The following is a 17,146-nucleotide window of genomic DNA, read 5'->3' as shown; positions in this document are numbered from 1 at the left end:
CTCTCTCTCTCTGACAAATAAATAAAATCTTAAAAAACAAAAACAAAACAAAACAAAACAAAAAAAAACCTGACTCGTAGATTTGTAGAAAAACAAATGGGCAAGACCATTAAAATAGCCCACACTGTTGCACATCAGCTTCTGACTCTGGGAAATCCAACACTGATTTAAAATATGTAGGGTTTTCTCCTTGGTGGCCCTGCAACCCTATACTTCCTTTTTCTCAGGCAGCTCTGCCTTAAAAAATTACACATCTGGAGTACTCACGGGCTCAATGCACCAGATCTAAATCTTTTCCCACTCATAAATGGGCTCCCATAAGACCAGTGTTTTTCCAACTGAGGATCGTGACCCATTAGTGCACCATGAAATCAATTCAGTGGGTCATAACTGACGTGTTTTTTTAATTATATAAAATAGAGTGCATTCTCTCCTTTACCATTCGACCTCTGCTAATATTTCAGGCTTGAAGGGGATTTTCTTTGATTTATATTGGGTAGCCTTGAGAAGAGGTAATTTCTTTTCATTTTGATTTTGCTTGAGTTAACATTCATTCTCGGTTTAGTTTACTAGAATCACTGTAAGTCCTGACCAAGAAAAGTCCCTTGCAGAGGATTCTTAAAAGAAGAGACCCTGCTTCCCTATGAACTGTTTATGTAATAATTAACTCAGGGTGCTGTAGTTGTCTTTCCAACTTGCTCCTTGCTAGGGGGCCTAGAAGCTAGGGACTTCTCAGGTTAATTGCCTCAGTTGAATTCCTGCCTTTTCTGTACAAGGCAGAGTTGAAGGGTCTCCTCAGCACCATAAGGGCTCTTTGAAGCTTTAGCTGCCAGAAACCATGGGTCTGAGAGGACAAGAATCAGCTGGAGTTCAAGACTTAGTCCCACTACCTCCCCAAATGGAAAACCACATTGAAATATTTGTCCTCTGTGCTTTGTTCCTAAAGCAAACACTATTTAGCTAAGTATGGTGTAAAGGGTTGCCATTTGCCACAACTGATAAATAAACTGGTAACCACAATGATGAGGGAGAAATGGGGGTATTTTGTGGTCTTGGGGGGAATTCAAAGCTCTCTTTCATTGGAGACAGGCTACAAAAGACAAAAATCATCAAAACAAGGAAATAAATTGTTTTCTTAGAATAGAAGCTTTGTTGGCTGCCGTGGGGGAGTGCATTTTTATTTTTAGATGATTGCTCATTAGCAGGTAGGAGAATGTGTTGCATTATTTTTCTGATAAAGAGATTAAGGGTGGAGGTACACCTCAAATTTCCTTTTCTCTCTTTTTTTTAATTTAAAAATTTGTATTAAAAATTGAATGTTAGAGCCTAATAAGTATGGAAAAAATAGTCAGATGACTGGATGTTCCTGGTCAAAGCAAATTTAAAAGGGACAAAATTTAAGAACAAATTACTAAATAAATGATGCTGTGGGTTCAGATAAATGTAAAAGTTTAGTTGTGTATAATAGTTGCAGTTAATCCAGAAGAACCCAGTTTTCTATTCTGATCTTGCAAGTCTTTTCTATTTATGTAAGCTTTTGGTTTTATGAGGATTTGTTGAAATTTGCTTTATTTGTGCCTACAGACATACAGATTAGTGTTAAAGAATTACACCAAATAATTTTCACAGTATCTACGAATCAGGGACATACCTAAATTTACATGTAGTTGTCTAAAACACAAAAATATGATCTTGGCAATATTTCTATATGTTATCCATGTTTACCAGATGTATTCAAAAAGAAAAATAAACTAGAAAGAAAAAGTTTTTGAAGTTCCATTTATATTAAAAACTTTTTGAATCATCTATAGTTGAAATATGATTGTAAACTACTTGGGACTGTGGTAATGTAGGGTAGCATGATTATCTAAAATGACCAGAAGTCATCTATAATGACATCTACAATATCCATAATTTGAAGGAATCTTAAATTTTTTTCCAATATAAGATGCTCGAGGTTTAAAAAGGAAAAGTCATTGCTAACTTTGTCCATATATACCCTCAATAATTTTATAGACTTACGTAATTACTCCTTTCAGTTCCTTTTAATTGGGAGATTTAAGCATCTCATATTTTTGCTTATTTGTAAAAATGCATATATAACATTTTGGTGTATATTTTTTCAGTCTTTTTGTACATATAATATTTACATATTTGCATAAGGAATATGTATATATTTATGATCATACTTGATTTATAGTTTCTTGAAATATATTGTAATTATTTGCCCATATCAGTGAAAATTGTCAAATATGTAATTTTAAGGGCTCTATTTCATCATGTGGATCTGCCCTAGTTCGTTTAATCATTCTGCTATGTTACAGGACAGTTAGTTGTTTCCAACCTTGTTTTAAATCATGTGTGATGAATGCATTTGTTTAGGAATTCTTGGCTTTTTCTCCTATTAACTTTTTAGAAAGAATTTCAGACAGTGAAAATACTGGGACAAAGCTATTTTCCCCATTGATTTAAGATACTTTATTTATCATATGCTAGATTCTTAGGTATTATGATCAGCACCAAGGCCTATACATTCTGTTACATTGATTTATCCATTGATTTTACCACTATCTTAAATTTTTATATAAAGTTTTAACATCTAATAAAGCAAGTTCCTCCTTAGCTACTCTTCCCCCCTTTTTTGTGCTCCCATAAAATTCATGGCTAAGCTCATCTCTTTAGTGTTCTAAAAAAAGTTTAGAATAATTTTTAATGTTCTAAAACCATACAATTTTTTAAGGAGGTGGGATTTTTATTGGAATTTGGATAAACATGTAAATTAATTTGGGGGAGAATTAATATTTCTATGATACGTCTCTTCAAATAGCAAAACTTTCATTTGCATTTCAAAAAATATTTGTGGGGTTATTTTTAACATAGGTCTCACACACTTCTTGATAAAGTGTTAGTGGATTGTTTTACTATTAGATTGTTAGATTTTTGTTATGCTTTATATGTTTATTATTATAATTATTTTATAACCACTTATAACTGATATAACTTTGTTAATTATTAAATGGATTATCTTGGATTTTCTCAAAAAATATTATCTACAAATTATGATTAATTTATTCAATGACAAATATTTATTAAGCATCTACTATAAGCCAGCCAAACCTTCTAAGCACTGGGCACACAATACTGAGAGGGAGTGGGAGTGTAGGTTATGGGGGTTATGTTTCTAGCAGGAAAGAACAATAATCCAAGTTTTATTAGAATGACATCTAAATTAGGATAGAGAGTGCTTACAGTAAGTGAACAAAGAAGAGACATATAAAATAACAAGGGTGGGTGCTGAAATTTTAGATAGAGCAAAAAGCCTGATCAGAAAAGTATCTACTGAGTAAAGAAGTTGGAGTCAATCAGGAAGAGTAGTAGTCAATAAGATTTTAAAAATATATAATGAGAGGCCAGGTAATTGGGGTCTTTATGAGTCATAGTAACACTCCGGAGTTTTTCTTTGGAGTGCGTTGGAAAGATATTGGAAGATTTTGAGCAAAAAAAAAAAAAAAAAGTAATCTGAAATGCTTTAAATAGTTCTGGTTTTGGCGGCTGTGGTGAGAACAGATTTAAGAGGATGGAAGCAAGGAGATCCGCTGGACGGTAGAGCAGAAGCTGTAATTCTCCGGTCCACAGAGTCTTGGTTCACTTCCAGAGGCACCTGTATGGCTCTCATGTATGCTGACTACTTCCTGTTTCTCTGCCTGATAACAACAGCGGGGAAGTACCAGGGCGCTACACTTAGAACTGACCCACCAAGAATGGCATGGGAGTTGGTGCATAAAGACTCTGGTTTCTCTCAGTGGGACAAGTCTGAGCTGTGTTCTGCACAATCTCTCAGAGGGTCCCCAGCAGAACCGAGCTCCCACGTCCCAGAGCAGACTCTCACTCTTTAATGAAGCTCCATCCACTGTCCCTGTTCCATTCTCCATCTACTTGCCATGCCTCCTGGGAGCATGGAAAAAGAGGAATTACACCATTTTTGGTGTAATCTGGAGGAATCCAAACTAAGATAGGTACTATAATAATATTATGTTATATAATCCAGGCAAGACAGGATAACAACTTGGACCACAGTGTATCCTTAAAGTGGGGATAATTGATCTAATGCTGATTATACTTTATAGAAGAGCTGAAAGGATTTGCTGATGCATTTAATGTAAAATGTAAGAGAGAAAGAGGAATCAAGATGACTGAGCAATTGGAAGGATAAGGTATCCATTAACTAAAATGGGATAGTGTAATCCATCTGGAAGAAACTTAGTATACAGTGTGAGGTAGGGTTGTTTTTAAAAATATGAGTATCCAGTTGACCCAGCACCATTTACTGGAAAGACCTTCCTATATAGATGGTACTGCAGTATCCCTTTTGTCAAAAATCAAGTGACTTAAATGTGTGGGTATTTGTCTATGCTTGCTATTCTCTTCCATTAGCCTATTTGTCCATTCTTACACAAATACCCCACCTTCTTATTTTCTGTAAATTAAAAGACGTCATTATATTCATCAATGTAATTCCTCCAGGACTGTTCTTCTTGAAGATTGCTTTTTATAACTTTATAATGTCTTCAAAGTTCGTAATGAGTCCTAATATCCAGCATGTAATTCCCTTAACTCTGTTCTTCTTGAAGATTACTCTTACAACTTTATAATAATTTTATTAATGGTGTAATTCCTCTTTTTCTGTACCCCTTGAGGTTACTTAGACCTATTCAATTTTGTAAAAATTTAGAAACAGCTTATCACTTCACACACACACACACACACACACACACACACACCTGATATTACTAGAATTATGTTGACTCTTTAGATCAATTTGGGGAGAACTGACATTTTTACAGTATTGAGCTTTGTAACCAGAATTTTTTTAAGAACACAGGTCTTAAACTCATGACCCTGAGATCAAGACCTGAGCCAAAATCAAGGGTCAGATGCCTAAACAACTGAGCCACCCAGGGGCCCGGCAAGTGACACTTCTTGATAGGGTGGCCAGAACAAAGTGCTACTGATGTGATAGGCTCACATGCCCTCAAGAGGCAAATGAACTCTTGTGTCAACTGTTAGACAAAGATGCTCTGACTGCGATGGGAGCTACAGGTGTGGATGAGGGTGGAGGGATCAGGCATGAGAGTTGATGCCAAGAAAACTGGGGATGGAAAGGAGTGATCAGTGTGAACTCAGAAACTAATGGGAAAAGAATGGGAAGCTGTGATGAATCAGGAAACCAGAGAACAGATGAGGGAACTCTGAGAACTAAATTGATTTGTCTAATGAATAACAGAGCCAGTCAGATACAGAGCCCAAGAAAAATACAGGGGCCAAGTTTGTCAGAAGAACCAAAGATTGGGATCCTCCTCATGAATCGCGTCTAATGCTGGGTCCATAGGGCAGGGGCTCTTTGCAGCATATGCCTGGCCTGAAATTCTCGCCAGTGTTCCCATGGTGTACAAGTCTACTGGAGTGAATCAGGGCTTTATTCATTCCATTGATCAATCATGAATGTAAGTATGGATGCTTCCCTCCTTCTAACAGGTCACCTAAATATTGCTCAGTTTCAAGGACTCTGGGGTTTTTTCCGTGAAACAAACAATTCTTTTTCTTTTTAAGACGGTCCTTTCTCTGGGACGCCTGGGTGGCTCCGTTGGTTAAGTGTCTGCCTTTGACTCAGGTCATGATCTCAGGGTCCTGGGATCGAGTCCCACATTGGGTTCCCTGCACAAAGGGAAGTCTGCTTCTCTCTCCGCCCCTCCCACTGCTCATGCACGCACTCTCTCTCTCTGACAAATAAACAAAATCTTTAAAAAAAAAAAGATGGTCTTTTCTCCAATCATAAGCCCTCCAATTGAAGACATGTTATTAACTTCCATTTTTCCCCATATTATTCTCTGTAATATGAGGAAAAAATCTAGTGGGATAAAGTTCTGCTTTATACTCCATTCTCAGCATGTATTATTTTTATAAACAATGAAAGCAGATTTCCCACCCTAACTACAATTATTTCAATAAGGAAACTTTTTTCCCTTTCATTTTTCAAAGTCTTCATTGCAGAGGCTGTGGTGTGTCAGAGACCAGAGGTATTCCTGTGCCAGACACCAGTTTGGCACACACAGGCTTCAGCTGTCAACTTGTCCGCAAGGAGATCTTGGCACTCTGCTCCATGCTCCCATTTCAGGCTGGGTGTCACACCAGCCGCCTCCCCTTATTGGAGAGCAAGCTTGGAGGAAGCATCTGTCCTAAACCCAATCATGTGAGAGGTAGAATGAGTGGCAAGGTTTGATACTCATTATAGCTTTCTCTCCCTCAGCTCAAGACCTGCAGAATCCAGACAGTAAATCCCACCGCAGCATGTGCACGTGATGCCGAAGTCAACACACTCAGGAACTCTCAGGTGCATGTGATGGTTCACATTCTGCAACTTGATAAAATACTTGTAAAATCATTGTAAAACTTTGTTTTTAAAAACTTATACAAATTATCAGGCATCCGTCTTCCTAAAGCTGCTGGAATTTCAGGGAAATAAATCAGTCTTTTATCACTATTCCCCCAAATAATTGATATGTTAAAAAAAACCTTACATTATAGTTTCACTATTTCAATTACACCAATGGGAAGGTCTCATGGAAAACAAATGTAATCCAGTGTTGATAGTAAAATTAATAGGCCATGTGTTTGCCAGAAAAATCTTCATGTATTTTTGGGACCATATAATATAAAATAAGAGTTTTGGATGATTCAGTCAATTATTTCATGGATTCAAATATAGTTCAGGTTATGTCATATTTCCAAAACAGAAAATCCTTGGTTTTTTTTTTTTTTTTTTTTTTTTTTAGGATTTTATGTATTTATTTGAGAAAGAGAGCAAGAGAGAGAGCATGAGCAGGGGGGAGGGGCAAAGGAGGGGGACAATCAGGCTCCCCGATGAGCAGGGAGCCCGACAACGCAGGGCTTGATCCCAAGACCCCAGTATAATGACATGAGCCAAAGGCAGACACGTAACCGACTGAACCACCCAGGTGCCCTGGAAAATCCTGTTCAATAGAACTTTGAAATAATGCAATTTCCATGGGAAGTGCCTATATATCCTGCCTCCATCCACACTGTGCTAAAGACATTACACTGCATCAGAACCAGCCATGGCAGAGCCTGAACAGATGGTTTTCCATGAAATTTGTTCCAGTAGTCTCTTCAAAGTCCTGCCTGCTCTTGGTCACCTCTTTACCACACTACCAGGTATTGGAATTCTCATCATTAGTATACCTTGTTTGTACTAAGGCATTGTCCCCAAACGCTTAAAAATCACAGAAATCATGAAATCATGATTTCAGAAGTTAGTGTCAAGAATGGTGAAGAGTCTTAGATTTTGTCCTATTTGCATGCTAACAAGTTAGCCAGTCACAGTTTCTTGGATGCTGGCAGAAGACAAGAGACTCTTGGGTCAGAGACAAAGGACAATTTATTAACCACAGACATAGCAGTGGTCGAAGTATCAGTATTTGCTCTGGTTCCTGAGCTCCAGTTCTCATAAGGCAACACAAGGAGGGCCAAGTGAGACCTGTACATGCAATGGATATGTTAGAGGAGATGAACCCCAAGCTTAGAGAATCATAATATTTTGTAATGGGCAATAACTTTGTCTTCCCTTTGTTATGAAAGGAGACACCATCTTTATTATACTAGACAGTAAATAAACTTACCTTGCTCTAGAAGGAGACACCATATCTAATTTCCAAGGCTGTTTTCTGTGTACACAAAAGTGAAAAGATAGTTTTGAACAAAAGAATCTGTATTAACTATGTTTTGTTGTTTCTGTAACTTGATGCTTTAATATCTTCAAGACAGATGTCAACTACTTTAGGTGAACAGTTAGGGACTTGAGTTAACCACCTGGACTCTCCATACTCTGAGCCCTACATGAATTTGCAAAGGTGTCACTTTTAAATGTACTTTACCAATCCCAGAGCATCCTTCCTTGCTTTGCTTCCTCCTTCCTGTGGAAATCACAATAGAAGTCTTTGCCTGCAGTTCTGCTCTCTCTCCTTCCCTGCCTCATGACTGACCCTGGTGTTTCTCCCTGGGGCCCTGTTCCCTGGGGAACAGTATCATTAAACTTTCATGACTCGAAGACAGCTCTCTCTTTGATCTGTGTATGGTCTCACTATACCTAAATTAAGACCAAGTTATGATTAAAACACGGTCAGTAACCGTAGCTCACAAAACATGCAAACACATTAGAAATCCATGGAGAGTTGTCTTCCAACAGATACTAACTTAAAGGCCATTGATTTAAATACCCATTAATGCCCAGATCCTTTCTAAGAGAACTCCCTACTCCCATAAAACAACTCAGTATGTCTTTTAAACACTTTTCTTCAAATACTCTTATGTCATCTGTGATTTTTATTTACTTGGCCTTCTCTTACGTCTTGAATCTAATGAGAACATCTATATTTGAAGGCATTTGCAATGTACATTGCACAAGCCTCTTCTCTGCTACTTTTCTCACTCCAAAAAGTGTCTTTGCATCATCTGATTATCTCTAGTTTCCTCAACCATCCTGGTGACATCCTGCTAGATGCAGTCTCCTTTGTCCATTTTTTAAATATACTGCTCCAAAAATATTTTAGGTGCAGTATAAATATATGGCCCTGAGTAAGTAGAATAAAGTTGAATAAACTTGTAACTACTTTTTTCTTTTTGCATACTATATGGACGTGTTAACTTATTTAAAAGGTACATCACACCTCTGATGATTAAGAATCAACTATTAACGGAAGTCATTAATCCTGTCACTCCATAACTGATTCAACCTTTCTGTTTTTGCTTTAAAATACAGGCTTTTTATTTATTTCTGTAAAATTCAACCTTAGATTCAGTTTTTCTTTTGAGTCTCTGAAAAGTCTCTCAGATTCTGAAAACAAAATAAGTTATCATTCTAGCCTCAAAGCATCAAAAAATTTATTAAGCAAATTTTATATAACTTAATCCAAGTCCTTGATTAAAATGTGGGGCAGGACAGAACTGAGTATAGGGTCTGTGCACTCAGTTGGAACCTCCCATCAGGTTTACCTTGATGAATGTTCTTTAAACATAGTTGTTCAACACAAGAACCAATTTAACTAAACCTTCTTCTAGACCTTACTTGTTTAAAAAAATTCTAAATGGAAGTCTTTAGACACTGCATTTCTATATTTTGTCCTTCTGCCAATTTTGCTAACTAAAGAAAAGAGGTATGTTATGACTTACTTTTATTGAATCCAGAATGTCAAGCAGTGGTCACTACTTCATTTTCTCCATCATCTAGAAATTTATTAATATATATATTTTAACATAATATATATTCTATGTAATTATCATATGCATATAATTATATGTATATGAGTGTATATATGTATATGTACCCATGTAAATTGTATATATACATATAATTATATAATATTATATTGTACATAAATATATATTATATATTACTAAATTATATTATTATGTCATTAGTATTAATATAATATATAGTAGTACTCAGAACAGATGATTCGTCTATTAAATTATTAAGCTGCTATCTTGGGAAATGAGTTTTTACCACCATTATCAACAAAAATTTAGTAAATACATGTCATATGTTGCTTTGTTCTACAATTTGTCTTGAAGAAATGACATAAAGAAAAAACAATCTCATTAGAAAAAGAAATTCCAGGAAGCTTTTAAAGAAGGGAGAGGATTCGACAAATTAGTGTCAGAAGAAGGAAGGGCATTGGTAAGGGGAACATGCCAAAGTGGAGAGAAAAAATAAGGTGAGGAAGAATACATTGCATCTAAGCCTTTTAATTCAAATCTAACTTACTCTTTTAGAATTACATTATTATTTTTCTGGCCACATTACTCTCTCTGCAATTGCTCTCCTGACTATCATTTGTGTTCTCAATCTCTATCTTTATTTCATGGTTTCCCATGTGTATATCTTGTCTGGTGTGTAATCCTGGTAGACAGCAATCATATCTAATTCTTCAGTATTTTGACCCCCTCCAGGTCCAGGACATAAAGGGCTCATTTTATATGCTCAGTGATAATTTTGGAATTGGAAATTTCAATTTTGGGAAATTATAAATAAGAGGTTGTTAAAGCTGGAAGGAATTTTGGACATAGAGAGCTAGAAAGATTGAATGACTTGCCTAGAATCACACAAGTTTCTATACATTCATTCACAAAATGCTTCCCTCTAGTCCTGTTGCTAGGATTGTCTTTCTTGGATATCCAAGATTGGTCTAAAATCTCTGTATGGGCTGCTAACAAGGCATCAAAGCCTATTATGATTGTTTGGTTTGTTGGAACCGGTTTACATATTAAGAAAGGTACACTTTGATCCCAGAGTCTGAATAATTCCTTCTAAGACCATGTGTTGGCTCTTACATAGACACAGACATAAACAAATTCATCCCAGAGAGTCAATGGAAGTTTTCCTTGGATACTGAAGTATATTTAGGGGCTGATGGCATATATTTAGAAGGATATCTTTCCTAATTCTTTTTATTAGCGATTGGGATAGTGCCAAAATTCTCAAACTGAAAGTCAGCATTTCATTAAAATGACCTAAAGAGCAAATAAAATTTTTTCAATATCTCTGGGAAGAACTAGCTGTGATATATTTATAAGCAGAGTTAACCAGAAGGCACAGCTTCTTTGATGATGGCCCTGGTCTAAGCTCTCTAATATGACTCATGGAAACAAGCAGCAGTTGTGTGCATGGCTTCCCCAGCTGGGCTTAAAAAATCCCAAAGAACTTATATGTCAACCAGACCACAGTACTTCCCTGTCTTTCCACTTAATGATCATCAAGATCCAGTGCATTCTAAATGCACATCTCAACCTGATTTATTTTTAAAATAATTCTTTATAAATTATTGGGATCTTTTATTAATTTGTATTTTTTAGAGATTTTTGGGGTGAGGGTGGGGGGAGGAACACCATAATATCCATCCTTTGCCCATTTCCCATTAAAATTCTGGAAGTACATGGTTGAGGACCCTATAATACCTTCTTTACTTATGTTGACTACCCCAATTTTTAATTTGGAGGAGGAATTCTGGGTGATTTGGACGTATAGTAGCACAAAGACTATATTGTGCAGGAATTTTGTTTTGTAGTGGTATAAAACATTCAAACATCTCAGTCTAACTCTGTAACTTTTCTCTCACAAAAATCCCTGGAGAGTCTTTTTTCTGGAGCTTTTCCTCTTTGCAAATTTAATATTTGTCATCTATCCAGTGGCTATGCAAACAAGTAATATTTAAAAATATGTTTTGAGTTTTTGGAGAAAATGATGCTGGACAAGTATGTCATTTTGGAATTGACTTTTTTTTCCTCTCAGAAAGAAGGGAGAAGCCTGGCAGTTCTTCATACTTGAAAAAAAAATGGGGCAAGGGGAGTGGCTAAAATAGAAAAAATAGACTATGCCGTTATTTTATGGACATAAGTCCCTCTTACCTGGGGCCACAGAGGCCCTAGAACATCCAGGTTTAAGGCAATTTGGAAATGAGGAAAGGCGTCTCCTTAAGCTAGCGCTGCTCACTGCCTTATGTTATGCCGAGGCCAGCATCCCCGTGCAGATGTCCCAAAGGCTGCTTTTGGCTGCGACATCTGGAAGTCCAGCTGCTGCAGTGACCAAACCATTTTCTAGGACAGCCCAGATGGAAAGGAAAAAATTAAACCCAATTTTATTTTTATTACCATAGAACTTCTGTTTTCTCCTTAAGTTTGGATAAAGAGCCAACTAGATCTTATTTAAAATATATGAAAACACCCAGTACCGTGGGATGAGCTTTCATATTCCAAGATCGAGCCTGGAACCCATCTTTTAAACCATATTATAAAACCCAGAAACTCTAGTTCATAATGAGAAGGAGAGTGTAGGGGAGCTGGTAGGCATCTCAAAAATAATCCAACAGTAAGTGCTCATGTGTTTGGTTTAATGGATTAAAATAGAAAAACATCAGGAAAATATATCAGCTGAACTTAGTTAATTTTTTTTTAATTTTGGAAAATTCTCTTTCATCTACCCTTACGAGTTTTCTCAATTTTTATTTATGTCATTTACTGATCTTTGAAGTGTTGCATTGGAAGCAAAACCATGTAGCTTTTGATGATTCTTTCCATAATTTGGAGTTTGATCACTTGGGTCGTTTGTCCCATTTTGACATGAAATTTTGTACTCCAGTGGCCTGTCAGAGGACAAAGCATAAACGTTCCTCCATTCATCATCCTGAAGCCAGCCAGGTTTTTTGCATGATTTGCAGGGCCAGTAACAACAGCAAGAGGTATTCTCCACTAGTTAATAAATCCTTTCAAACTCCTACAGCAAGCCTGTCCCTACCCTGTCAACAAGCCCTTGGCAAATTTTAATCCAATTATTAAACTCAAGAATACATAATTACTAACTATGGTTATCTATTAAATATTATTCATAGTTAGCTATCATATGACTTTTTGTTGTTGTTTATAATCTTTCGTTTGCAAATCGAATATGAACCTCTCAAAATCCCTCTGAAATATATTATCTTGATTCACCTGTATTAGTCAGCTCAGGCTGCCATAACAAAATACCACAGACTGGGTGGCTTGAGCAACAGAAATTTCTTCTGTCGCAGTTCTGAGACTAGACGTCCAAGGTCAAGGTGCCAAAAGGTTGGTTCTCAGTGAGAACTCTTCGGGCTTGCAGATGGCTTCCTTCTCGCTGTGCTCTCACATGGCCTTTGCTCAGTATGCATGTGGAGATAAGAGTGCTATCATGTCTCTTTGTCTTCTTATACCAGTCCTGTCAGATCAAGGGTCCAACCTCATGACCTTAATTGCCTCCTAAAAGACCCTATCTCCAAATAGAGTCACCTTAGGGATTAGGGTTTCAACATACGGATTGGGAGGAGGGGGCATGATTTAGTCCATGACACCACATTTTGCAGATAAGACAATAGACTGAAGACTAGAACTAGAAGTAAAGTGTCAGGGCCAGTATTGCTTCTACATTTTTGACTCCCTATTCCTTGTGTTGTTGCAATTCCTTTATGATGGGAAACAATAATTTTATGGGTTTTTGTAAAGTGCCCAGGGCTTTCCAGATACTGCAAATATTTACTGTAAACGTCTAAAACCATAAAAGCACTAGGTTTTTAAAAATAATTATGAAATGGAGAAAGATTTTCTAAAGAACCATAAAACCAAGAATCCAAAATGGAAAAAAAAAAAAAAAGATAAATGTGATTGTGTAAAACATTAAAGGCCTGTAAGACATAAAATGAATAAGAAATATGAATGTGAAGCACAGGAAAGACTGGAAAATATTTAAGATGTGTATGACAGGTAGGGGACTCATTTTCTTAATATACACAGAGCTTTCATAAATCAACAGCAAATAGACAACACTCCAAAAAATGAGCAAAGGACATGAATAGGTAGTTCATAGAAAAAAATATAAATGAATAAGAAACATGTAAAAATAAGTTTAACTTCTCTTGTAATTAAAGAGATGCAAATTAAAATGACAACAAAACACTATTTTCTGCCTACCAACTGGCAGAGATGAAAATTACATGGGGAAGGGATGCAGGAAAAATTATCCTTTTCGTTACACAATTGGGGAAATATAAATTAGTGCAATCTTATAGAAGGTAACTTGGCAGTATTTGTCAAAATAAAATAAGCACATACCCTTTAATCCAGCATTTCCACATCTGAGAATAATTGAAACTTCATAAACCATCACACACACATAAGGAAAGTTGTATATAAAAAAGTATTCAATGTAATATTGTTTGTATATTAGTTGCTAGGGCTGCCATAACGAAATGCCACACACGGGGTGGCTTAAGCAACAGAAATTTATTTTCTCATAGTTCTGGAGCTAGAAGTCCAAGATCAAGGTGATGGCAGGTTTGGTTTCTTCTGTGGTCTCTCTCCTTGGCTTGCAGATGGTTTCTTTCTTGCTGTGTCTTTCCTCTCTGCCCATCCCTGATATCTCTCTGTGTATCCTAGTCTTTTCTTCTAAGGGCACCAGATTGGATTAGGGCCCGCCATAATGGCCTCATTTTAACTTAATTACCTCTTAAAGGTCTTATCTCCAAATACAGTCACATTCGGAGGTACTGGGAGTTAGGACTTCAACATATGAATTTGGGAAGGGTATAATTCAGTCCCTTATAGTTTATAAGAGGGGGGGAAACAAGCAAAAAAAAAATACCTATCCATAGAGAACTGGTTATTATAGAATATTCATATAATGGAATGGTATTTTATTCCACTATTAAAAAAGCATGAGTTAGAACTATATGTAATATTAGGAAAAGACACCTAAAATGAACTGTTGAGTAAAAAGCAAATTCAGAGCAGTATGTACAAGAATATCTACATTGTGAGAGGGGGGAAAAAGTATATGCTTTTGTATATATATATGAAATTTCTGGAATGATATATAAGAAGGTGCAGTGTGAAACTAGGATATCAGAGGATGTCTTTCTGGATTGTTTGAGACTTTTATAATGGACATGTGTTATTTAAAATGTTCAAAAACTACATGTCAATTGGATGCAATTATTCTCATCCCTATATGCAAGCACCTTTGTCATGTGACTTTATAGCTCTTCTCACCAGGCGGTGTCTCTTTTTTCAGCCCTTGAATTTGGGCTGCCATGTCATTTGGCCCAACCAATAAAATATAGTGGAAGTAAAGCTATACTGCTTTGAGCCTGGGCACTTTCACCCCCATGCCAGCATACCATAGACACATGAACGAGCCCACTCAGCACTGGAGGAACCACCCAGCTGATTGCAGCCCAAATGACCAAACCTTTGGAATTGTGAGCTAAAAGTGGTTGTTATTTGGGGTTCTTTGCTGTGCAGTAATAGATAACTGATGTCCTGATTAATAACATAGAGCTAAAAACAAAAGCATGAAGAAGTTGATATATTTATTTAAAAACAGATGAATAAATGGGATGAAAATTGGTAGCTTTGTCCTCAAAACACACACTCCCTGACATGTAAATAAGACATCACAACCCTGTTAGCCAGACTCTTCTTTCTTAGTTATAGCGACGACTATACATACGCATAACATTTTCATTATTCTCATAAGGAATTCTCTGAAATCACAAAATGTATATAGCTTAGTCTGTAACATTTATTCAAAACCACAAATTACAGAATAATCTAGGGGAGAAGGAGAGAACCTACTTTAGGTAGAAAGGGTGACCTCAGAATACTTAAGAACCAACTGGACTATCTAAACCAACTCTGAAACATATATATGAATAGATGAATACATAAGATTGTACATACTATGTGTAACAAATTAAAGTTTATGGTGAGATATACATGAGGGCCTGCATGAGGGGACTAGGTCAGCAGTGTGATTAGAGTGACAATAATGACCATATTTCTGACCAAAGTGAGGTTCTGATTAGACCTCATGGCATGCCCACATTTCTTGACATCTCTCCTACCTCCTCACCACCATTGTAATCATATTCACCCACACTTTCTGAGTCCCAGATTTCTCAGTTGCAACAATGAAAATATTTCCATGTAGCAAACACATACAGAAGTCTCCCATAGGCAAAAAGATCCTGGGGGTGAAATTAATGTCTTTTCAGGCCATTGTGTTTCACTGAGCGCTCTGCCTAATTGTCCTATTTTACTTCCAAGAACTGAAGATTGGGCTTGAGTTTGTATTCTTGGCTGCCAAAAAATCATTCTGCCTTGTGTCCTGTTTTGAACCATCACATTTTTCCATGATGGTGGGCATTCTGGGCAAACACAGCATTCTGGAGAGATTATTGTCAATTGCACTAGCATTTTGGTTTTGTCCTACAGAAAAGAAATGGCAAGAGAAGTGTGATAATTAGGTCTAGGCTAGATCTTAAGGTTTTATACCGAAAGGCTTGATGGATGTCCTTTTGGAAAGTGGTTGCTTTCTGAAGAAATTTGTGTGAGAACTGTCAGATGATTTTATTTAGCCCTCCTTCCAGTCAGGAGGCTGAGGTGGCCATTCACGACTTCTTAGAGCCCAGAGTTAAAGCAGTTGGGGAAGAACTGTGCCAGCTCAAAAAGCATCTTATGGCAGAGCATGAGACTTTCATGGGGAATGAGTACATGAGAGTAGTTGACATTGCAATGCTTCCAACCTATGTCTAGAGTTTGTGAGCTTCCCTCACCCCCTTTCCTACATATTTATAATGAGAGAGTAAAACAGACACCTCAAGAAGTCAGTCTTAACACCCTCCAATGTTGCAACTAAAGCAATCACTCAATTTTCTTTTTATTTTTTTTAAAGATTTTATTTATTTATTTATTTGACAGAGAGAGAAATAGCAAGAGAGGGAATACAAGCAAGGGGAGTGGGAGAGGGAGAAGCAGGCTTCCCGCTGAGCAGGGAGCCCGATGCGGGGCTCGATCCCAGGACCCTGGGATCATAAACTGAGCTGAAGGCAGACGCTTAATGACTGAGCCACCCAGGCGCCCCTAAATTTTCTTTTAAACACAAAAATATGATAATGATGTGTTCTAGCATAGACTTTAGAAAATGCTCATCAAACTAGATTATCCCCCAGGATACAATTTTTTTATTCTTCGCTCATATCTCCCTTCATATTGAATTGTCTTCTTTAACTTTTTGTTTTGTGTGTTTTTTTCCGATGTGCAGTTGTGAGTTGTTTGTCACTAAGGACTCCCCAAAGCCTCTTCAGCTATTCCCATCCAAGTCTCCTTCCACTCGTTTCCTGCTTCTCTCCTAGTTTATTTATGAAAGAAATGTCCCTTCAGAACAACTTGTGATTGAAGTTGCATTACCGATACTTCAGACAATTTCGAATCTTTGGGCTAAGAAACTAATCCATAGACTAGATGTCTATGACCAACTGTACTGAATCAGCACTAATTAGGCATCTAACTTACTCTGTTAATTGGATCAGAAATGAAAAATAAACAAAAACACTCTCTACCTGTAAAACACTATGAAAACCACAAATCAACCTGTGACTCTCTTGATAAAGAAGGCATAGGAGGTTTTTTAAAAGCATTTTTGACATTAGATTTTTTAACATAAGGATGAATTTTAAGAGGTCCTCTAGTTCTTTTTCTTTCCATCAGTACCTGCCCTTGA

General features: G+C 36.8%; 1 long non-coding RNA gene across 4 annotated transcripts in view; it reads right to left on the bottom strand.

Annotated features, from left to right (window-relative positions):
- The window catches only part of LOC118545989 (uncharacterized), a 334,610-nt gene that overhangs the window by 13,231 nt on the left and 304,233 nt on the right, over window positions 1–17,146 (bottom strand). For all 4 annotated transcript variants that reach the window (XR_013441131.1, XR_013441128.1, XR_013441129.1 and 1 more), the window contains 3 exons: window positions 11,482–11,670; window positions 9,247–9,300; window positions 7,698–7,742 (listed from right to left, as the gene is read on the bottom strand). This is a non-coding gene — a long non-coding RNA (uncharacterized LOC118545989). The remainder of the gene's footprint in view (window positions 1–7,697; window positions 7,743–9,246; window positions 9,301–11,481; window positions 11,671–17,146) is intronic.

This window comes from Halichoerus grypus, chromosome 9, assembly GCF_964656455.1.
Source record: "Halichoerus grypus chromosome 9, mHalGry1.hap1.1, whole genome shotgun sequence".
In the NCBI taxonomy this organism is placed as follows: Eukaryota; Metazoa; Chordata; class Mammalia; order Carnivora; family Phocidae; genus Halichoerus; species Halichoerus grypus.
Note: the sequence above shows the minus strand (reverse complement) of the source record. Positions and strands in the feature narration are given on the sequence as shown.